Consider the following 24855-nt stretch of genomic DNA (forward strand, 5'->3'; position numbering starts at 1 on the left):
CCCACCGTGCGGGGAGGCGGAGGAGGAGGAGGAGGAGGAGGAGGAGGAGGAGGATGAATTGGCGCTGGCTGGTGGGAGGCAGCGCTGGGGGCGGTGGGAGGCGATCGCGGCTGTGACAGGGACGTGCCAGGCGGCCAGGGCCGTGCGGAGGGACACGGGCTGGGGACGTGTTGCTCCGGGGGAGAGCCGCGTCCTGCCGGGGCCTGCGCCGCTTCCCTTCCCTTCCTTTCCTATTCCTTCCCTTCTCATCGCTTCCCATCCCTTCCTTTCCCATTCCTTCCCTTCCCTTCTCATCCCTTTCCTTCCCATCCCCTCCTTTCCCTTCTCATCCCTTCCCTTCCCGCTCCCCGACGCTACAGCGCCGAGAGAAACACGACAATTCAAAATCAAACACCATCCCGAGCCCGATTCCACCCTGCTGGTGGCTGAACGCACAAAGCGCTGCCTTTGGGGGATTTTTCCCCTCCTGCCGCTCGGTTTTATTTGGCTGTCGCGTTGGGGATGATGGTGTGAGGTTTGTCCTTCGGGCAGGCTGGGTTCCTGGCGGTGCTGGAGGCAGGTGGAGCAATCCGCAGCCCCTTGCGGTACCTGCCCGCGGCTCTGCCCGATCCTCAGCCCTGCTCCCCAGCCCGGGCGGGCAGCAGCCACTGCAGTGGCCTCTCCGAGGGCCAAATCCAGCCTTCCCCGGGCTCAGCCAGCTCCTCCGGCTGTGGGAAGCTCCCAGCGCAGGGATTAGCCCTTTGTGGGGAAGTTGGTGTTTATATTTCGGCGGGTTGGAGTGTTCCGTATTGCTGAGCGATAGAAATACAAATCCAGCCCCGTCTGGAGGATTTTTGCCCGGTTGCTCGGGGAAGGAGCTGCGGGGAAAGTTTCCCGCGATGAGTTGTGCGAGCCGAGGGTGGGCAGCGTGCGAAAGAAAGGATTTATTTTGGGTAAACAGCCCCTCCAGGCTTCCTCGAAAGAGAGCTTGGGAATGGTTGACCCGGCAGAGGGGAAGGAACCCAAACTGGGTGTGAGTCTGCTCTGTCCATCCCGAAAGCAGATGGTTTGTAATGAAGGGTTTGATTTGGGGTGTGTGTGCAGGGAAAAGGATTCAGATGTGCTCTGGAGGGGAATGTTCCTCTGCTCGTGGTTCCAGCAGCACCTCCTGTCCTCTTCCCTTCTGCTCTGAAAGCCAAACCCAGGTGCTGAGGGCTGCTGGAAACCCCCAGCCTCAGGCTTTGGGATATAAACACATGGATTTTCCCTCAAAACCTCATGTTCCTGTGCCTAGGCAGCTGCTGGTCCCGCAGGATTCATCTCTCCCTGATTTTCTCGCCCTGCCAGTAACAGAGTTTGCCCAATGTTACTTTTATTTCCTTTTTCTTTGGGATATTGCAAATCCTGGGAGCTGTAACAGACCGTGGGGGTTTGGCTTTATTCCTTGCTCCTGGGCTCAGCCGAGCGCTCGGATCCCCAACAGCAGAGCCATGTGCTCCATCCCAGCACTCGCTCTGCTCAGCCAAATATTTGGGATCAGAAACCTCCCAAGGAAGCCTGAGTGGGTGCTGACCGAGCAGGGAGAGGATGGGAAGGTGTTTTCCCTGTGGAAGGTGGTGTTTTTCCCTATGGAAGGTGGTGTTTTTCCCTATGGAAAGTGGTGTTTTTCCCTATGGAAAGTGGTGTTATTTCCCTGTGGAAAGCGGTGTTGTCTCTATAGAAGGTGATGTTTTCCCTATAGAATGTGGTGTTTTCCCTATAGAAGGTGATGTTTTCCCCATGGAAAGTGGTGTTTTTCCCTATGGAAGGTGGTGTTTCCCTATGGAAAGTGATGTTTTTGCTTTGGAAAGTGATGTTTTTCCTTATAGAAGTAGATGTTCTCCCTATGGAAGGTGGTGGTTTCCCTAAAAAAGGTGTTGTTTTCCCTATAAAGGGTGGTGATTTCCCCATGGAAAGTGGTGTTTTCCCTATGGAAAGTGCTGTTTTTCCCTATAGAATGTTGTGTTTTCCCTTTAGAAGTTGATGTTCTCCCTATGGAAGGTGGTGGTTTCCCTGTAAAAGGTGCTGTTTTCCCTATAAAAGGTGCTGTTTCCCCCATGGAAAGTGCTGTTTTCCCTATGGAATGTTGTGTTTTCCCTATGGGAAGTGCTGTTTTCCCCATGGAAAGTGGTGTTTTCCCTATAAAAGGTGCTGTTTTCCCCATGGGAAGTGCTGTTTCCCCCATTAAAACATCTCCTGTGTGGGGTTTGGGCTCCTGCGCTGCCTCTGGGCTCACCAACACCTCAGTGCCCTGCAGAGCCCAAACCCTCAGCTGGCAATCTGGGCAGGACACGGTGGGGTTTGTCCCCAGGGCTCTGCTCAGCACAGCTGGTGGCACCTGAGGCCTGCCAGGAGCTGCTCTGTAAACCCTGGGACACGTGACAGTTGGTGGCCCTGCATTATTCTGATTTTTATCATTTTACCCCCTGAGAAAGGGGAGTTTGTAGGGTTTTTGCCTGGCTGTTCAGGAAAGGATCTGCAGGAAAAGTTTCCCCCGATGAGTTGTGCAAACTGAGGGTGGGCAGCACGTGAGGGAAAAGATTTATTTTCTATAAACAGCCCCTTGAGCCAGCTGGCTGGGTTTGTGCAGATGGATAATGTGGGATAGCACGGGAATTGTGAGCTAACTCCCTGACTGATTTCCTTGGTTAAAGGTCTGTGGTGATACCTGAAGGGGATCTCCCAAAATATCTTAGAGGGCTGCTGGTTGGCACTGATTTTTACCCATTTTTACCCATTTTTACCCATATTCCTGACCCATTTTTACATATATTCCTGGTTTTGTCCCAGGATTCCCCTCAGCAGAGCTGGTGGCACCTGAGGCCTGCCAGGAGCTGCTCTGTAAAACCTTGGGACAAGTGGGATAATAAATAATAAATAATCTGTGTTATTCTGATTTTCATCATTTCCCCCCTCCTGAGAAAGGGAAATAAAGCAGTTTAAGTCCCAGGCCCTGCAGCCCAGCTCCCCTGGCATTATAAAGGAAGCCTGGCCATTATTTTCCTGGAAACAGCTGTAAAACTCTGTAAACACAGCCCAGGCAAGGCCAGGCTTTCCAAAGGGCTCTGGGCTCCTTGCTGGGAATGGCTGGGGCAGTTCCCTGGGAATTTGCTGGGAATTCAGAGCTGCTTCAGGGCCAGCAAGGTTTATGGAGCCCTGGAGGAGTCAGGGAGCACTGAAAGGCTTCCTCCTCCTCCTCTTCCTCCTCCTCAGGTGCACTTGAATTCTGATTTCCACCTGGCCCAGCAATTCCCAGAATTCGGGGTTGGTTTGGGGCTAAAATCCTTCTCTTCTCTCTGTCAAGTTCAGTTTCTGCAGCTGGCTGGGTTTGTGCAGATGGATAATGTGGGATAGTATGGGAATGGGGAGCTCAGCTCCTTGACTGATTTCCCTGGTTAAAGGTCTGTGGTGATACCTGAGAGGATCTTCCAAAATATCTTACAGGGCTGCTGGTTGGGACCCATATTTACCCATATTCCTGACCCACATTTACCCATTTTTACACACTTTTCTGTCCCATATTTACTCATTTTTACCCACATTCCTGACCCATATTTACCCATATTTCTGACCCATTTTTACCCTTTTTTACCCATATTTCCTGAGACATATTTACCCATTTTTACCCATATTCCAGTCCCATATTTATCTATATTTACCCATATCCCTGTCCCATATTTACCCATTTTTACCCATATTCCTGACTCATATTAACCCATATTCCTGACCATACTTACCCACATTCCTGACCCACATTTCCCCATTTTCCCCCCATTCCTGACCTTCCAGTGCCAGGGATCTCAGGATCCACAGGCCACATCTCTCCCTTCAGCTCTTTCAAAAATCTCAGAAACTTTTTAATGCCAACACTGAATATATTACAGCTCCATAAATCAGGGATTTGCTCCACGCTGAGTGGAGTGGAAGCTGGGGGGAACCAGAATGAAAAACGCCATACTTTTTTATTCCTGTTTCACCTTTTCCTGCAGTTTTTCCTTTTCCTTCTGTGTGGAAAGCAGGAGGGGAGGCTGGCCAAGCTCTCAGTGTGAGTCGCTGGCAGATTGCAAAGGAAGGGAACAAGTTTTGACTCTGAGCTCCAGCTGCAGACAGCAGCGCTCGCTGGGCTTTTGGGGTTGTTTTGGAATTTTGGGTCATTATTTGCTGGGCAGACTCCTGCAGGGGAAATGCTGTGGGGGAAACACGTTTTGCTGTGGGGTTTGTGGCACTGCAGGGCTGAGGGTGCTGGGGGGTTGTGTGGAGGGGAATTTCCCACCTGGAAGTGAATTATGGGATCGTGTCAGGCTGGGACAGTTTGTGCTCTCAGGGTTGTCCCTGTCCTGGGATGCTGCTGGAATCCTCTGGGAGCACAGGGAAAAACTGGGAATTGCTGCTGGGATGATCCCAGGAGCTGTTGGGACCCTGACCCCACTGCTCCTGCCTGAGCTGCCTCTCCTGCAGCAGGGATGGGATCATCCCACAGGAGGATCCTACAGGAGGATCCCACAGGAGGATCCCACAGGGTGATCCACAGGAGGATCCTACAGAAAAATCCCACAGGAGGATCCCATAGCATGATTCCACAGGAGGATCCCACAGGAGGATCCCACAGGGTGATCCCACAGGCTGATCCCACAGGATGATCCCACAGGATGACCCACAGGAGGATCCCATGGGATTCCAGCCCTCCCATAGGATTTTCCAGCCCTGGAGCAGCCCAGATTTCCATGTCTCTCCCTGGTTCTCCTCTGTGCCCCCCTGGCAGCTCCTGGGGGACTTTGGGACAGAGCAGGGACAGAGCAGGGACAGGGAAACCCCATGGAGGAGATGGATGCCCATGGATGGCTGAGCAGCTCCTGCTCCCTGGGGGAAGGTCTTCTTCTGAGGGGAATCTGTGGGGTTTGTGTGGCACCAGATCTGTGGGGTTTGTGTGGCACCAGATCTGTGGGGTTTGTGTGGCACCAGAGCAGCAAATGCCATTTCTGTGGGGTTTGTGTGGGGTCTGTGTGTCCCCAGATCGGTGGGGTTTGTGTGGCCCTATTTCTGTGGGGTTTGTGTGGCCCCAGAGCTGTGGGGATTGTATGGCCCTATTTCTGTGGGGTTTGTGTGGCTCCAGAGATGCAAATACCTTTTCTGTGGGGTTTGTGAGGCACCAGAGCAGGAAATGCCATTTCTGTGGGGTTTGTGTGGCCCCAGATCTGTGGGATTTGTGTGGCCCTATTTCTGTGGGGTTTGTGAGGCACCAGGGCTGCAAATGACATTTCTGTGGGGTTTTGTGTGGCAGGAATTGCCATTTCTGTGGGGTTTGTGTGTCCCCAGTGCTGCAAATGCCATGTGTGTGGGGTTTCAGTGGGGTTTCTGTGGGGTTTGTATGGGGTTTGGGTGCCCCAGGCCTGTAGGGCTGCTGCAGGCTCAGCTCCCAGCCCTGCTCCTGCTGGGCATTTCCAGGCTCTCCTCCTGATCCATGAGGGAAAGGCTGATGGGAATTCGGGATTTTGGGATTTGGGGGCTGCAGGAACAAGCAGGGAGCAAACCCCGATGTGACCCCATGTGGGATCAGCGAGCCCAGAGCTGATCCCTGAGCTCAGGAGGGAGCAGGAAAGCTGCTGGTGATGGCAGAGAGGAGCTCTGAGCCTGGGAATGAACCTCACAGCCAGAGAAAGCTGCCAAGCTGCTTCTGGAGCTGCCGGGAGAGTTTCAGCATCTTTGATAATGTTTGATCATATTTGAGAATATCTGATAATATTCGATAATCCCACTGGATGCTCCTGGTTGGATTTGTTCCTGGTGGATGGATTGGAAAACAAAAGGTTAAGGAGGTTTAAAGTGAAAAATATGTTTTAAAAAAAGTCATAATAAATAATAATAAATAATAATAATATTAATAATTGACAATAATAATAATTAATAATAATTAGGTCCAAATTTGAGGTTTATATGGAATTTGATCAATGCTGACGTGCAAAGCAGCAGATTCCTGGGGAAGGTTCAGCTGTGCCATCCCAATCCCAACCCCTGGAATTCCCACCCACCCCACTCCGTTCCCAAAGCATTCCCAGTCCTGCCCAGCCAATTCCCCTTTGTTCTAATCCAGGAAAATAAATTTATTTTATATATAATAAATCCTTTTATTTACAGTAAATCCTTTACCTCTCTTGTCCTTTACCTGACTCTGTGCTCCTTTTTCACTGCATTTCCCCCCCAGTTTTGGGCTCATATTTTGGATTTGTTTTGTTTCCCGTCCTCCTGGCATCGCAGGGAATTTCATGGGAGAGTGCAAATCGCCGAGACAAACAACTCGTTTTGTTCCAAAGCAGTTGGGCCAGATTTGTCCTGGGGAAGAAAAAAAAAAAAAACAAAACCAAAATAAAACATCCTTGCTGCTGCAAGGGAATTTGGGGCAAGAAAGGAATTCTCCTGTGCAGCAGGAATGTCCCCAAAAACACACGGAATGTCCCCAGAAATGCACCGAATGACCCCAAAAATGCACAGAATGTCCCCAAAATTGCAACAAATGTCCCCAAAAACACACGGAATGTCCTCAAAAATGCACAGAATGACCCCAAAAACGCACAGATTGTCCCCAAAATCACACCAAATGTCCCCAAAAATGCACAGAATATCCCCAAAAACACACAGAATGTCCCCAAAAATGCACAGAATGTCCCCAAAATTGCACCAAATGTCCCCAAAAACACACAGAATGCCTTCTCTGGTGATATGGGATTGATTATAATTTGGATTAATTCATTGAAGAGGAATTCTGTGCAGTGGGAAAAAAATAGAAAATCTGGGAAGTGAAGGGGATGGAAGGGAAATATTTTGGGATCACCCAAATGGGCTCTGAGGTGCACTGGGAGGATCAGGAGAGCAGGAACTGCAGATTTCAATAAATAAATCATGTAATTATCGAATTTATTTATTTATTTATTTATTATTTAAATCAATAAATCAGATAATTATTTGAATTATTTATTTATTATTTAACTAAATAAATCAGGTAATGATCAAAGATCTTGCTGCTGTAGGCAAATGAACTGGGCAAATATCTTGGGATTTTTGGGGTTGTGGAATATGGCTTAGAAATAATAACCTGGTTTTTAACCATTCATCCAAATCTGTGTTTTATTTCGTTAGATAAACCTGGTTTATAGGGAGAACAACAGGTTAATCCCATTATTTTACACCTCAGTGGGATTTAGTTTTCCTTTGGGGAGTCAGAGGGACCTGGAAGCAAAAATCCTGTTGGGGGTTTTGTCCCTAAATTCAGGATTTGTTTGTGTTCCTCAATCCCTGGGGGAATCCAGAGACACAAAACCCCAAGGAGGAGGTGGATGGAGCTTCCCGAGGCTTCCTGGCTCTGCAGGTGGAGAGAGGAAAACCCTGGGGTTTGTTCTAGTTTTGCCTTTAGGGCCAAAATGTGTCCCTTGGCTGGAGTTCCTCCTCAGCAAGAGCCAGAGCTGTGGGGTTTGTGTGGGGTTTGTATGGGATTTGTATGTCCACTGAGCTGCAAATGCCTTTTTTGTGGGGTTTGTATGGGATTTGTATGTCCCCAGAGCTGCAAATGCATTTTCTGTAGGGTTTGTGTGGCAGGAAATGGCATCTCTGTGGGGTTTGTGTGCCCCCAGAGCAGGAAATGCCATTTTTTGTGGGGTTTTTTGTGCCCCCAGAGGTGCAAATGCCAATTTCTGTGGGGTTTGTGTGGGGTTTGTATGACCCCAGATCTGTGGGGTTTGTGTGGCCCCAGAATTCCAAGGATTCCTGGAAAACTCGCCTGGGGAAGCAGCAGGAAGGTGCCAGAATTCCCAGAATTCAGCTGTAATTCAGCCTATCCATGCAGGAACGCACCAAGCTGGGATAAAGCTGTACAAAATCCCTGATATCCCTTTTGCTGTTGGAATTTTGGGATCAAACAGGAATATTTTCCCTCCCTGGTCCCTCAGCTCTTGAGCCTTTTCCTACCATCCCTTCCCTCCTGCTGGGATCTTCCTTTGGGAAGATTTTCTTGGGAAAAATCTTCCCAGATTTTCTTTTCCAAACCTTAGGATAATATTTTGATGGAGAGGAATCCTGGAAAGCTGCAGTCAGCCCGGATCCATCGTTATCCCACACTTCCTTTGGGATCTGAGCTCAGCCCTTCCCTCAGCAGCCTGTTCTGCCAGAAATTGAGAATTCCAAGGGGAATTTTCCCAGCTCCCTGCACAGAACAGGTTCCTGTTGCTCCTGTTGCTATTCCTGGCTGTGTTTATCCGTGGTTTTTTTCCAATCCATGTGGATTTTTTTCCATGTTTGCCACCCCAGGAGCTGCTGCAGGACCACAGTCCCTGCTCCTCATTTAATCAAATAAATCAGATAATTTATTAGCAGGAATTCCCCAATTTTTTTTTCCCCTTGCATTCAGGTTTTGTGGCATTTTTTATGGGTGGAGGGGATTTTTTATGGGGTGGGATTTGTCCTAAGGAATTCCTGCTGGGCTCTGGGATGGGATTTGTCCTAAGGAATTCCTGCTGGACTGTGAGATGAGATTTGGATATTTCAGGAATTCCTGCTGGATTTTGGGATGGGATTTGGCTATTTCAGGAATTCCTGCTGGATTTTGGGATGGGATTTGGATATTTCAGGAATTCCTGGTGGGCTCTGGGATAGGATTTGTCCCCCTGAGAATTCTTGCTGGATTTTGGGATGGGATTTGAATCTCTAGGAATTCCTGCTGGACTCTGGGATAGGATTTATACCTTAAGGAATTCCTACTGGATTTTGGGATGAGATTTGGATATTTCAGGAATTCCTGCAGGACTTTGGGATGAGATTTGGATATTTCAGGAATTCCTGCAGGACTTTGGGATGAGATTTGGATATTTCAGGAATTCCTGCTGGATTTTGGAATGAGATTTGGATATTTCAGGAATTCCTGCCGGATTCTGGGATAGGATTTATACCTTAAGGAATTCCTGCTGGGCTCTCAGTCCCAAACCACATTTTAGGATAAAATCCTCCATGATAACCCAACTTTCCCTGCTGCAAACCCCTAAAACAAGCCCGGGGGGGACAGAGGATGTGAATATCGCAGAAAGTGGCCAAGTGGAGCATCCAGCGCGGGAATGAGGCAGCTTGGGGCTGAATGTGCAATCACACCTCCCTTTGTGCGCGGGGAGGAGCTGCAATCTCCCGCCTTTCAAAAGGGGCAATAAATGGGTATTTAGGATCAGCTCGGGGTGTAATTAACGATTCTGACACGCGGCCAGATGCTCTGCCTTTATCTTTGTGGAAATGAGAGCCGAGGGGGGCTCTGCATCCCAAAAAAAACCCCTCTTTGTCCCAATTCCCGTCCCTTCTGCGGCGGGATGGGAGGGAGGGAGGGAGGGATGGGATCATCGCCTCCTTCCCAGGGAAACTGGGAATTTTGGTGCTCTAGGGAGCTAAAGGGAATGAAATGTCTTGATAAAAGGTGTACCGTCGAGCAGGAGCTTTTCCTGAAATCAGATTTTCCCTGATTTTCCAGTGTTTTGGGATGGAAATTCAGGGAAGGAGGGATGGGACTGTCCCTTCCCAGGGAAACTGGAAATTTCGGTGCTCTGAGGGCTAAAAGGAATTAATTGTCTTGATAGAAGGTTTTGCCCCCAAGCAGGAGGTGATTGTCCCTGATTTTCCCTGATTTTCCCTGATTTTCCCTGATTTTCCCTGATTTTCCCTGATTTTCCCTGATTTTCTCAAATTTTCCAGTGTTTTGGAATGGAAATTCAGTGAGGGAGGGATGGGACTGTCTCTTCTCCAGGGGAACTGGAAATTTCAATGCTCTAAGGGCTAAAAGGATTTAAATGTGTTGACAAAAGGTGAACCCTCAGCCACGAGCTGATTTTCCCTGATTTTCCCTGATTTTCCCAGATTTTCCAGCGTTTTGGGATGGAAATTCGGGGAAGGAGGGATGGGACTGTCCCTTCCCAGGGAAACTGGAAATTTCGGTGCTCTGAGAGCTAAAAGGAATTAACTGTCTCGGTAAAAGGTTTTGCCCCCAGCAGGAGGTGATTTTCCCTGATTTTCTCTGATTTTCCCTGATTTTCCCTAATGATTTTCCCTGATTTTTCCTGATTTTTCCTGATTTTCACTGATTTTCTCAGATTTCCCAGCGTTTTGGGATGGAAATTCAGGGAGGGAGGGATGGGACTGACCCTTCCCCAGGGGAACTGGAAATTTCAATGCTCTAAGGGCTAAAAGGATTTAAATGTGTTGACAAAAGGTGAACCCTCAGCCAGGAGCTGATATTCCCAGTTTTTCCCTGATTTTCCTTGGTTTTCCCAGATTTTCCAGTGTTTTGGGATGGAAATTCAGGGAGGGAGGGATGGGACTGACCCTTCCCCAGAGGAACTGGAAATTGCAGCATTCTAGGGAGCTAAAGGGAATTAAATGTGTTGATAAAAGGTGTTTCCCCCAAGCAGGACCTGATTTTCCCAGTTTTTCCCTGCTTTTCCAGGGTTCTGATAGAAATTTAGGGAGGCAGGGATAGAAATTCAGGGAGGAAGGGATGGAATTGTCCTTTCCCCAGGGGAACTGGAAATTTCAGTGCTTTAAGGAGCTAAAAGGATTTAAATATGTTGACAAAAGGTGAACCCTGAGCCAGGAGCTGATATCCCCTGATTTTCCCTGATGATTTTCCCTGATTTTCCCTGATTTTCCAGTGTTTTGGGAAGACAATTCCAGCTCCCCAGGGTGGGATCTATCCCTGCTTTGGTTTTCCAGGTTGAGCTTTGTCCTCATCCCACACCAGCACTGGGATCCAGGTTTGGGATGAGCCCAAGGAATGGAGCAGAGTTTTGGCCCCAGGAGGGAATTTTGGGATCACTGGGGTTGGAAAAGCCCTACAGGACCATCAATCCCCAAACTGAATTTTGGGGAATAAAAGGCTGGAAATGAGGAGAGGAAAGTTGGATTTGTTGGGTTTATGGAGTGAAATGTTTTCCTCTTTTTCCTTAAACTGTGGAATTGTTTGATTCAGTTTTTGTGGTGTTTTTTATGGGATGGGATTTGTGCCTTAAGGAATTCCTGCTGGAAATTCCTTAATTCTGGAGATCCTGGAAATTCCTTAAGCTGTGGAAATTCCCATTCTCTGGGATGGGATTTGTGCCTTAAGGAATTCCAGCTGGACTGTGGGATGGGATTTGCACTCCTGGGAATTCCTGCTGGGATGGATTTCCTCTCTCCTCTCCTCTCCCACTTATCCCAACAGAAATCCTCTCCAAATCCAGGATTTTCCCACTTGTTCCTCACTCACTCCCACTTCCAAACACAACATTTGCCTCCTGGATATTTTCCCATTCCAAACCGAATTGCACCACCAAGCAACCCCACTGGCTTTTTGGGAAAAGGGGTTTTTTTCCCAGGATAAACCTTTTAAACCCCTTAAAGCTCCATAAGCAGCTTAAAGCCATCCAAATCCCGGGATCGTGTTAAACAGCTCGTGCCGATGGGAGGATTGGGATTATCCCAAATTCCTTAAACAGATCTGCGGCTTTAGGGGAAGGATTTGGCCAGATTTGGGTGATTTTGGGATTGGGGTGGTTCTGGTGGCACCTTGGGCACCACTGGGTGATTCTGCCCAAGAGTTCCTTGCTGGGAGATGGAGAAAATCTGGGAATTTTGGGATTCTTACACTTTGGATGTTTGATATTTTGGCACGGCAGGAAAGTGGGAATTTGTGCCCAACCAGTCCTTGTTGGGAGATGGAGAAAATCAGGGAAGTTTGGGATTTTTGCGCTTTGGATTTTTGATACTTTGACTCCAAACATGACCAAAAAAATCAGAATTTATCACCTTAACACTGCCTTTGTGCTCAGGTCAGGATTGTCTGTAACTCCTGATATCATGGGTTGGTTGGGATAAATCCACAGGGAATTTGCAGGAGAAGTCGAATTTTGTTCTGTGACTCTGCCCAACCAATTCTTGTTGGGAGGTGGAGAAAATCAGGGAATTTTGGGATTTTTACACTTTGGATTTTTGATACTTTGACTCCAAACACGACAAAAAAACAGAATTTGTCACCTTAATGCTGCCCTGGTGCTCAGGTCAGGATTGTTTGTAACTCCTGATGTCCTGGGTGATTTGGGATAAATCCACAGGGAATTTGCAGGAAAAGCTGAATTTTGTTCCCCCAGGTGAGGATTTTCAGGGTCACGAGCTGCCCTGGGCAGTCAGGATTCTCCCAAATCACTTCCAGAGTTTGAAAATCCCATCTGAAGATGTGGTGCCTTAATTAAACCTCATTAAAAAGTGCACAAACAGGGAAAGAGTCCAGACTCGGAGGGAATTCAGACATTCCCTGCTCCTCTCTCCACATCCTCCTGCTGTCCATGTGGGATTGGATTCCTCCTTCTTTTGGAGATGGAAAATCAGGATGAATCCAGGCTGGAAGGTTTGGAGGGTTTGGGGTATTCCTGAATTAAATCAGGAATCAACCAAATCAGGAATCAATCAAATCAGGAATCAATCAAATCAGGAATAAACCAAATCAGGAATAAACCAAATCAGGAATCAACCAAATCACGAATAAACCAAATCAGGAATAAACCAAATCAGGAATCAACCAAATCAGGAATAAACCAAATCAGGAATCAACCAAATCAGAAATCAATCAAATCAGGAATCAACCAAATCTGGAATAAACCCAATCAAGAATAAACCAAATCAGGAATCAATCAGCCCTGGAGAGCTGAGTTATTCCCCCAGAGGCATTTCCTGGGATCTGAGGGAGCAGCAGCCCCTGGAATATTTTCTCCAGGAGATCAATCCCATCCCAGCTGGGAGGAAACACCATCAGGGGGATTTTCCTCTGGAATTCCTCAGCTGGGAAAAGGAGCTCAGGCACTTCCTTGCTGCTGCTGCACCTTGGGATGGGATTTGTGTCCTTGGGAATTCCTGCTGGGGTGGGATGGGATTTGGGTATTTGAGGAATTCCTACTGAACTCTGGGATGGGATTGGATATTTGAGGAATTTCTACTGGACTGTAGGATGGGATTTGGATATTTGAGGAATTCCTGCTGGGATGGGATGGGATTGGATTTGGATATTTGAGGGATTTCTACTGGACTCTGGGATGGGATTTGGGTATTTGAGGAATTCTTGCTGGGGTGGGATGGGATTTGGATATTTAAATAATTCCTGCTGGGATGGGATGGGATGGGATGGGATTTGGATATTCGAGGAATTCCTGCTGGACTCTGGGATGGGATTGGATATTTGAGGAATTCCTGCTGGGATGGGATGAGATTTGGATATTTGAGGAATTCTTGCTGGACTCTGGGATGGGATTTGGATATTTCAGGAACTTCTACTGGACTGTAGGATGGGATTTGAATCTCTAGGAATTCTTGCTGGGCTCTAGGATGGGATTTGGATATTTAAGGAATTCCTACTGGACTCTGGGATGGGATTTGCTCTCCTGGGAATTCCTGCTGGGCTTTGGATATTTGAGGTATTCCTGCTGGGATGGGATGGGATGGGATTTGGATATTTAAATAATTCCTGCTGGGATGGGATGGGATTTGGATATTCGAGGAATTTCTACTGTGCTCTGGGATGGGATTTGAATCTCTAGGAATTCTTGCTGGGCTCTAGGATGGGATTTGGATATTTCAGAAGGAATTCCTGCTGGGCTCTGGGATGGGATTTGCTCTCCTGAGGAATTCCCAAGAAGCTCTGGCTGCCCCTGGATCCCTGGCAGTGTCCAAGTGTCCCTGGAAGTGCTTGGAGCAATCTGGGATAGTGAAGGTGGAGCTGGATGGGATTTCAGCTCCATTCCACCCCAAACCATTCCGGGATTTTGGGATTGATGGACACTCAGCAGTGTGGGACCTTCAGGAGGTGTTTTTAGGTGGCGATTTGGGGGATTTGTGTCTCTTTGGGGTGGCTGAGGCACCCTGGAGCCAACGGGAATTCCCAGCTGTGTTCCCTAAACCTTTTCCCAGCACTGGCTTTGCCCATCTTGGTGTAAAAAACAGAAGGAAAATATTAATGGAGTGATCAGAGTTGGAAAAGGTTTGGAATTCTGCACAGGCATCGCTGGGGTTTGGGGTTTTAGGATCTTTTAGGGTCATTTAGGGTCTTTTAAGGTCTTTTAGGATCTTCGAGGGTCATTTTAAGGTCATTTTAGGGCCTTTGCAGCCCATCCAGGTGTGACTCCTCCCTCCCAGAAAATCAAATGGGAACAAAGAGCCCCAGTGGGTAAAAAAGGAAAAAAAACCAGGAAAATTCCCAAGGTAATGAACAGAGCAGGGAGGGGATGAGTGTGGGGAAGGATGGGAAAAGGAACAGCGAGAAAATCCCATGGGTTAGGGCAGAACATTCCTGGAGAATATTAAAAGTGAAAAATAGTTCAATTCCCTGAAAACTGCCAATTCTCAGCAAAAGGGTTTTGGTTCATAACCATTCTTAGGCTTTTCATGGGGATTGTTATTAAAATGTTCCTTTTAAAACTTGGATTTCTCCACTGCATTTCCATCCTGCTGGGATCTCATGCACCTCCTGGAACACCAAATATCGCTGCTTTTTCCCCAAAATCCTCTAGGATTCCTGGTAGCTCCCCGAGCTGCTGGCTGCTCCCTTTGGGACTGTGTTTGCTAGTGGAGAACAGCATTGAAAATAAATTAAATAGGAAAAAAAAAAACCCTTTTCTTGTGATTAGTTAATGTCTCCAAGTGTTATTCTGCATCAAATCCCATTTTTTTTCTCATTTTTCCCATGAGGTAGTGAAGTACCAGAGCAGAATTGTGTATATATATATATATATTTATTTATTTATACAAAGTATAAAATATGCTTTTTTTTTCTTCACAAAGTAGAAGTCAGGAACAAAGGAAAGCACCAAAAAATTGGAATTTTTGGTTGAAAATCCAGGAAGTTTTGTTGCTTTTAGAGGTGTTGATTGTTCAGAGGAAGCAGCAGGGAGATTCCCATGGGGTGGGGAAGAAGTAGTTGTGGCTTCAAGGTGTGATGAGACCAGGTGGGGTTATATTTATATATTTATATATTTATATTTATATTTATTTATATTTATATTTATATTTATATTTATATTTATATTTATATTTATATTATTTTTATTTATATTTATTTTTATTTTTATTTATATTTATATTTATATTTTTATTTTTATTTTTATTTTTATTTTTATTTTTATTTTATATCATATATCTATATCTATATCTATATCTATATATTTTTGTCTATATATATATCTATGTATTGATATCGATGTATATATCTACATTGATATCTATATATATGTTTTTATATTTTAATTTTTAAAATATTTTATATCTATATGTCTATATATTTTATGGGTTTATATTTTGATGGTTTTATTTTAGTTCTCGGGTTTTTTAAATGCAATTTCTCGCTCTGCCCTCCAGACTGCCCTGAGCTGCTCTCCTGAGCAAGTTCTCCCCAAAACTCCTTGCTGAAGAGATTTTTCCTCTCCCTGCCGAGGGCACCACCATTTAAAAATTTTTATTATTTTATTAATTAGTATTTCATATTTGAGTATTTTGTTTTTAGTGGGTTTTTTTAAATTTAATTTTTATTTAATTTCATTTTATTATTTTTATTTTATGTCATATATTATAATTTTTGTATGTTATCTATGTTAATTTTTATATGTTATGCATTTTGATTTTGCTTTGCGTGGAGCTTTTGGGGTTGTGTGGCCCTGGGGGATGTGGGAATCACACCTGCCCTGCCAGGGCTTCCTGTGGGATGCAAATCCATCCTCCTCCTCCTCGGGAGCTGCACAGCCCCGAAATACCCAAAATAACCGAAATAACCGAAATAACCGCGGCGGCTCTGATTTCCTGCTGGAATGTGGCTGCAAAATCCCAACTGCGGGCTAAAAATACAGCAGAAAAACCTGGGATGAGAATAAATCCAGGTGTTGTTGGTGCTGGGGAGGGGTTGGTGCAGGAAATCCCTAAATCCTTAATTCCCTTCCCTTCCCTTCCCTTCCCTTCCCTTCCCTTCCCTTCAATTGCTGTAGGATTGCTGCACCTGCAGCCCTAATTCCCATGGGATGATCCATCAGCGGCTCCTTCCACACTCTCGGGGTCACAGCACAAATCCTGCTTTTAGTTTGGGATAACCCTAGAGGAACCAAAGCTCACCCGGAGCTGGCACTGGGGGAATCCAATCCCAATCCCAATCCCAATCCCTGTTTTCCATGGCAGTGCAATCCGTGGGAAGTAAAGGCTCAACCCCAAATTTTGGCTGAGGGCATGTGGGTCTCGTTTTGGGGCTGAGCATTTATCCCCCACAGAGCTCTTTTCTGTCTGTGCCTGTCAGGGTATCCTTATCCTATTGGATATCCTTTTCCTATCTGGATATCCTCATCCCATCTGGATATCCTCATCCCATCTGGATATCCTAATCCCATCTGGATATCCTCATCCCATCTGGATATTCTAATCCTATTGGATATCCTTTTCCTATCTGGATATCCTTATCCCACTGGATATCCTAATCCCATCTGGATATCCTAATCCTATTGGATATCCTTATCCCATTGGATATCCTAATCCCATCTGGATATCCTAATCCTATTGGATATCCTTATCCCATTGAATATCCTTATCAGATTGGGATATCCCAGTCCTTTTCCCTGATCCTTGATTTTAGGAACTCCGTGACTCTCAGGCTCTGAGGAGGCACTTGGCTCATCCCGAGTTGGAGTTCAGTGCCAGATTTTTGGTCACCAGAACTGTGGGAAAACAAACCAAACCTCTCCAACCGCATTTTTCAGTGTCAGGGAATCACAGCATTGCTTTCTCCTGGCCAGGAGGTGCAGAAAAATCATTTCATCCCCACATTGCCCAGGCTGTGCAGAGAGAATCATTCATCTCATGGCTCTTTACCTGATTTTTCCCATATTTATCCAGGCAAAACCCAGAGAAATGCATTGCTTCCATTGGTGGCAAATCACCCAATTGTTAGTATTTGGTTTCCTGTTGGTTATTGATCCCTTTGGTGCTAATTAGGTTCTCATTCTCTGATTTCTTATCGATCTTTTCGCAGTGCAGGTGTGATCAGCATGCCTGGGGATGATATTTGAGGGTAATATCAAATATCAGATATAAGGGGTAATATCAAATATCAAATAGAAGGGGTAATAGCAAATATATGAGGGTAATGTTTGTTAATTGTCTTTATCTCCTGATTATCTTCTGGCTTCTCCCACCCTGCTGATGTTCAGCTCCTCAGGCCTCACCCAGGGAGCAGAATTCAAAAATAATAAAATCTTCAGTTCCCTTCGCCCCCAGCAAAGACAAACCAAGCCCTGACTCGAGTTAAAAAATCCTTTCAGAAGTTGTGTCACTTCCCACAGACTCACCGAGGGCTCTTCCTGCATGGAACTGGAGTTGGGGTGGAGCTGGAGGGGTGCTGGGGTGTCACCGAGGGGACACGGCTGGATGTCACCGTGTGTCACCGCGGCAGGAATTTGGGCTCCAGGCCAACTCCCACAGCCTTCCACGAGGTTTAGGGTTGCCAGACATCCGTGTAACCCGAGATTTCCTGGATTCCAGGCTGCAGCTCACATGGGAAGCTCTGGGGATGTTACCCCTCCTGGATTCCCTGCTTGCTTTTACTCTGGGGTATGAAAAATCCCACTGTGCTGCTCCTCCCACAGCTGGGTTGGGGACAATCTTCACTTTCTGCCTTTCCTCCTAAATTTGGGGTTGGGCCATCCAGCCCAAAATGTTCTAATTCTCACTTTTCTCACCTCTCTGGTGGTTTTTTAATCCTTCCTGCAGAGCCAGCCAAAGGGCAGCCCCAGCTCAGAGCTCAGGTGAAAAGTCTCAGCCATGTCGATCAGGTTATTATTAATTCATGGCATAATTAATGATTAAATAAACCCTGAGCTGTCCCGACTGCTCAGGGGCAGAGCTGATTGTTCAGCAGGTTCTGCAGAACTTGGAGATCCCTGGAAGTGTTCGGGGTTGGGATGTGGAGGAATTCCTGAGGAGAATTGGGAGAATTCAGCAAGGAGAGCAGAGAGCAGCTCATGGGGGATTTGCAACCAGGAAAAACTGGGAAAGACACTCCAAAAAGCAGCTGTGGGTTGAGCTTTTCTGTTAGGTTGATTTTTGAGGAATTTGAGATTTTTTTAGGAATTCCCAGTGAGGAGGGCAGAGAGCAGCTTATGGGGGAATTCAAGAGGAATTAATCCTTTTGGTTTCCTGGCAGAGACTTGCAGCCACCAGGAAAATCCACCTGCAGTGATTTTCAGTGATTCGAGGTCTTTTCCAGCCTTAGTGACTCCATGATCAAGAGGAGCTCAAGAGGAAAAACTGGGAAAAGAGACCCCAAAACCAGTTGTGTGTGGAGCTACTCTGATTTTGAGGAATTTGAGGAGTTTGAGGAGATTTTGAGGAATTCCCAGCAAGGAGAGCAGAGAGCAGCTCATGGGGAATTGGCAACCAGGAAAAAATGGGAAAAGAGACCTCAAAAAGCAGTTGTGGGTTGAGCTCCTCTGTTATGTTGATATCGAGGAGTTTGAGGAGAGTTGTAGGAATTCCCTGAGGAATACTCAGGCAGCACATGGCAGGAAGGGAGGATGGGGATGGGAGAAAATGGGATGGGGAAAATGCAGCCCTTGTGGAGTTTGGGAATGCTGAACCAAAAGCCTGGATGCTGGAATTCCTCCCTCCCTCCCTCTCTCCCAGCCTTAGGAATCCTGTTCTCCATTCAATATCAGGGATTCAGGGCAGCCAAATCCACCCCAATTCTGATTTTCTGTGCTCCAGAGCTGCTGGAATTCTGTTCTCCATTCGATATCAGGGATTCAGGGCTGCCAAATCCACCCCAATCCTGATTTTCTGTGCTCCAGAGCTGCTGGAATCCTGTTCTCCATTCGATATCATGGATTCAGGGCTGCCAGATCCACCCCAAATCTGATTTTCTGTGCTCCAGGCGAGCCTCAGTCGCTCCCCCGTTATCAGAGCTGAGATCAAAGCTCAGCATTTCAAGAACAAATGCAGTAAATACCTGGAATTTATGCCCTGATTTTTCGGGAGAGGGGATTGTCCCGACAAGTTCGGCTAGTCCCCGGATTTGGCACAAAAAGCTGGGAAGTGCTGTTACCTGAGGAGTTGGGAATTGCAGGATCCTGTTTTTGTCAGGAATTCTGCTGGATCTGGGAATCATCCGGATTCTGGGCACCCGGAGCTGAGTCAGGGCTCTGGGAGGGATTTGTTTTTCCTGCTTTGGGGTTGTTTTTAGGATCTCCCGAAGGGTTGCACACCTGGGGAAGTCAAAGCTGGGGGAGAAGCTGTGCTGAGCTGAGTGCTTGGGCTCTGCTGGATTTATCATGGGATTTGTTTCACTCCAGAGCACCTTTGCTCCATGAAAATTGTGCCTGAAGTGTCACTTGGTCCTTTTTGGGACTGGGGGAGAGGGAGAGGAGCCCTCCAGGAACGTCATCCCATCCCATTATTCCATCCTATTATTCCATCCTATTATTCCATCCTATTATTCCATCCCATCCCATCCCATCCCAATTATCCCATTCCATTATCCCCTCCCATCCCATCCCATCCTAAACCTTTTCCTGATGCAGGAATTACAATTTAAACTCGGTTTGACTAAGAGCAGCACTAAATAAGAGATGAACACAGCCAGGGTGGGTTTGGAGGTGCAGCAGTAGTGAAAAAAAAATTGAAATTCTTTGCTGTTGTCCTCTCCTGAAATGCTGCTGCTGCTGCCCTGTCTGTAATTTAATTTGGGTAATTAAAATCTGCTAATGAAATAGTGCAGGATGGAGCCCTGCAAACCCTGACAGCACAGAAACGACTTTTGTGGATCTTGGGAGCAATTTGAAGGCTTTTTTTTTTCTTTTCCTTTCAATTTTATTTTTGTGTATTTGCCTTTATATATTTTCTCTATTTTGCCTTTAAATTTTATTTTAAATTTTAAAAATTGCCTGGTTTGAAAGCCTTCAGCAATGCTGCAGCCCCGAGGTTTTAATCAGCTGGAAACCACTGGAGTTGCACATGGTGGGGATTTTTATCCAGGTGTGCCCACAATGAGGTTTTTTAAATCTTTTTCAGTGGGAATTTCTGAATTTAAAATTGATTTTCTTTGCATGTGTTCTTCACCCTGCAAGGTGCAAGAACAGAAACCTCTTCATCATCATCATCATCATCATCATCAGGGGCAGGACTGGGTGATCTTTGTGGGTCACTTCCAGCTCTGTTTATTCCATGATTTTTGAAGAGTTTAGATTACAAATTATATTAAATTTGGGCTTTTCTGTGTCAGCTGCTAGGAGGATTTTTCTGTGTCCTGATGCATCTTAAAAACAGTTCTTTGTCACAAGAAAATGCAGCAATTTTCAGTATTTCCATATTTTTCTCCTTAAGGAAAATAAAATAAAATAAATAAAATAAAAAATAAAATAAAATAAAATAAAATAAAATAAAATAAAATAAAATAAAATAAAATAAAATAAAATAAAATCTGGGCAGCCTTGACACCATCAGCCTTCAGGCTGTGACCTCTCACTGCCCTTTTCCAGAGGGATTTTGGGAAAAACTCCTTCCTTTCCCACCTTCCCTGTGTGGCAGATGGGGAAAAGGTGAAAAGCCACGAGTTTTTCTGCCATTTGGCTCCTGTTGATCCCAAATTCTCCGACGGGAAAAAGTCACAAATCTGCAGAATTCCCAGCTCGAGGAGCAGCTGCTCGGGTTGGGCAGGTGGGGCTGGGAATGGAGCTGGGTGGGGAGGAGAGGATTTGAGGGATTTGTCCTTTATGGGATCAGATAGCAGGAATTCCCAGCAGTGCCCCTGACATTCCAGGGAGGAGATTCCTGGGGGTTTAGAGGGAAAAAAGCCTCTCAGGGTTCAATCCAGGTGTCTCCTTGGAAGGCAGGAATTTGGGATTTCTCCCTGCTCCAGGCAAAGCAGGACAAAGCCACAAGCTGCAGGTGCAAGGGACAGTTTGGGGTGTCCTGGGGGTCACCCTGGGGGGGGACATCACCAGATCCACTGAAAAACCCCAGTGGGATTGTGGAATTCCAGACTGGTTTGGATCGGAAGGGACCTCAAATCCCATCCTGTTCCACCCCAGGGACACCTCCCACTGTGCCAGGCTGCTCCAGCCTGGCCTTGGACACTGCCAGGGATCCAGGGGCAGCCACAGCTTCTCTGGCAATTCCATCCCAGCCCCTCCCCACCCTCCCAGGGAACAATTCCTTCCCAAGATCCCATCTCTCCCTGCCCTCTGGCACTGGGAAGCCATTCCCTGTGTCCTGTCCCTCCAGCCCTTGTCCCCAGTCCCTCTGCAGCTCTCCTGGAGCCCCTTTAGGCCCTGGCAGGAGCTCTGGGCTCTCCCTGCAGCTTCTCCTCTCCAGGGGAACATTCCCAGTGCCAGAGTCCCACATCATCCCTGCTGCATCCCTGTTTTTGGATGTGATGAGGATCCCACAGGGATGGGGACGTGTTTGACCCCAAAGCAGCTCCTGCTGTGCCCTGGGGTGGAGCAGATCCCAAATTCCTGGCCCAGCTGGTTCCTGTCTCACTTTCTTCCACATCCCAAGTAATCTTGGATGGGATTTTGGGGTATTCCACATCCCAGGTGTTCTCTGATGGGATTTTGGGATATTCCACATCCCTGGCACACACTTTAGTGGGATTTTCAGGTATTCCCACTCCAGGCACTCTTTGCAGGGATTTTGGGGTATTTTCTCTGCCATACTTCAATTGCTGCTGCCAAGGCTAAAGGATTCCCGCCGGGGGGATGGAGGTGTGTGGGAAGTGTTGCTGTTCCTCTGGAATGAACAGAAAATAAAGTTCCTAATTCCTGCTACAGCTGTAAATCCCCTCCCAGCACAGGGAGGTTCCCTGATCTTCCCCAGACCAAATTCCATTGGGATGGATCTCGGGAAGGCAGAGGAGAACCACAGAATTCCCACCTCCCGTTTCTTTTGGGGATGTGATTTCCTCTTTAATCCTCTCTGTCCCTCTGGATGTCCCACTGAGGAGCTGGGGCAGCTCAGAGGGGCAAAGCATTGAGATCACAGAATTCCAAAATATCCTGAGCTGGAAAAGACCCTCAAGGATCACAGAATTCCAATCCTGGCTCTGCCCAGACCCCCAAATCCCACCCTGGGCATCCCTGGCAGTGCTGTCCTAACACTCCTGCAGCTCTGGCACTTTTGGGAATGTCACCATTCCCTGAGTTTTAATTTAAAGGCTTTTTCTTTTTTCCTTTAGATTTTATTTTTTATATATTTGCCTTTATTTATTTTCTCTATTTTGCCTTTAAAATTTTATTTTAAATTTTAAAAAATTCCCCTGGGGGAAAAATTTCCCTGCTCTCCAACCCTTGGCTTGCTCCATCACTTTCCTCACCTGGCTGTGTTCCTGGAGAAACCTCCTGGAGACAAAATCAGCGATTTTTGGTGGTTTTTTGGGATGGTGCTCAGAGCTCAGTGCTGGGAAGGAAAGGGAGGAATTCTTAGAACTGTGCATCTGGACATGGCAGAAAACTTCTCCTGAACTTCAGAATTCCATATTTCCCTCAATTTCTGAAAGAAATCCCATGTTTCCCTCAGAATTCTGTATTTCCCTCAATTTCTGAAAGAAATCCCATGTTTCCCTCAGAATTCCGTACTTCCCTTAATTTCTGAGAAAAATCCTGGTTTTCCCTCAGAATTCCATATTTCCCTCAATTTCTGAGACAAATCCCATGTTTCCCTCAGAATTCCATATTTTCCTCAGAATTCCATATTTCCCTCAATTTCTGAGAGAAATCCCATGTTTCCCTCAGAATTCCATATTTCCCTCAATTTCTGAGAAAAATCCTGTATTTCCCCTCAGAATTCCATATTTCCCTTAATTTCTGAGAAAAATCCCATTTTTCCCCTCAGAATTCCATATTTCCCTCAATTTCTGAGAAATCATGTTTCCCTCAGAATTCCGTATTTCCCTCAATTTCTGAGAAAAATCCCATTTTTTCCCTCAGAATTCCATATTTCCCTCCATTTCTGAGAGAAATCCCGTGTTTCCCTCAATTTCTGAGAAATCCTCTGTTTCTTTCAGAATTCCATATTTCCCTCAGAATTCCGTATTTCCCTCAATTTCTGAGAGAAATCCCTTTTTTCCCTCAACAATTCCGTATTTCCCTCAAGCTCCAGGCTTCCCTCACGCCTCTCAGGATTCCCAGGGAGCAAACGCAGCTCCCTCGGGATGGTTTGTTTTAGGAACACGAAATTCTCACCCAGGAGCTGCCAGCCGCATCCACAGCTGGAACCAAAATTCCTCCAAAAAAAAACCACGGGAGAGAGGGAGAAAAAAATCCCCCAAAAATTCCCAAAAAACCACGTTAACTCCGCTCTGGGATTTCCTGGACGCGAAATCCCCACGGGATGAGGCTGAGGGAACAACTGCCCCACAATTCTCTCCCCGAGGGGAAAAACAACTGGAAAAAACAACTGGAAAAAACAACTGGAGAAAACAACTGGCAAAGCCAACTGGGCGAAGGGAATTGATGATGTTTGCTGCATTCATGGAGTGCTGGCGCTCCCAGAATAGCCGCGTTGTGCCGCCGCCGCTCGTCCTCCCGGAATATTCCCGGGATGTGCCACAGAGGTTTCGGGAGCCTCGGCCATGTGGTGACTCCAGCTGACAATGGCGGGATTGTGGCGGCGGGAGAAGTGGGGTTTGTGCTCTGCCTGGGGAGGAATTCCGCGTTGTTCCCGCTGGGATCAGCCTGGAAGGGCAGCGGGAGATGGGAGGAAATTCCTGGGGGGGATTCTGCTGGTGGGAATGTTTGGGAAGTGTTGATGTGTTGTTGGGAGCAGATTTTCGTGGGATTAAAATCTTGGGAAAGGCAGGGGAGATTCTTGAGTTGGAGAAGCTTTTTGGCCTGGAAATTCAGCTGTGCATGGAATTCTGGACGGGTTTGGGTTGGGAAATTAAAGATCCCATGGCAGGGACACCTCCCACTGTCCCAGGCTGCTCCAGCCTGGCCTTGGACACTGCCAGGGATCCAGGGGCAGCCACAGCTTCTCTGGCAATTCCATCCCAGCCCCTCCCCACCCTCCCAGGGAACAATTCCATAATCTGAGCTAACTTCTTTCAGGGATTTGGGGATGAAATGCTGGGATTTCGTGATGGAATGCAGCATTTTGGACTGAAATGCAGTGATTTGGGGATGAAATTTCAGAGATTTTGGGATGAAATGCGGGGATTTTGGGATGGATCGCAGTGAATTTGGGATGAAATGAAGGGATTTTGGTGTGAAATGCAACAATTTTGGGGTGAAATGAAGGGATTTGGGGATAAAATGCAGTGATTTTGTGATGTTATTAAGGGATTTTGTGATGGAACGGTGATTTCCTGACAAAATGCTGGGATTTTTGGATGAAATTATGAGATTTGGGGACGAAATGCAGGGATTTGTGGATGGATCACAGTGGTTTTGGAATGGAACACAATTAATTTGGGATGAAATGAAGGGATTTTGGTGTGAAATGCAGCAATTTTGGGATGGAACACAGTGATTTTGAGATGGAATGCAGTTATTATGTGATGTAATAGAGGGATTTTGTGATGGAACAGTGATTTCCTGACAAAATGCAGTGATTTTGGGACAAAATGCAGGGATTTGGGGACGAAATGCAGGGATCTTGTGATGGATCACAGTGGTTTTGGGATGGAACACACTGAATTTGGAATGAAATGCAGTGATTTGGGGATGGAACGGTGATTTCCTAATGAAATGCAGGGATTTGGGGATGAATTCAAGGATTTGGGGATGAAATGCAGTGATTTTGGGACAGAATGCAGAGATTTGAGGACGA

At 46.6% G+C, this 24855-nt stretch overlaps 1 protein-coding gene across 2 annotated transcripts in view; it reads left to right on the forward strand.

The window, feature by feature from the left end:
- HIVEP3 (HIVEP zinc finger 3) overlaps window positions 1-24855 on the forward strand; it is a 264012-nt gene that overhangs the window by 1112 nt on the left and 238045 nt on the right. The gene's annotated exons all lie outside the window — the stretch shown is intronic.

The sequence above is a fragment of the Lichenostomus cassidix genome, chromosome 23 (assembly GCF_008360975.1).
Source record: "Lichenostomus cassidix isolate B80296 chromosome 23, HeHo_3.0, whole genome shotgun sequence".
Taxonomy (NCBI): domain Eukaryota; kingdom Metazoa; phylum Chordata; class Aves; order Passeriformes; family Meliphagidae; genus Lichenostomus; species Lichenostomus cassidix.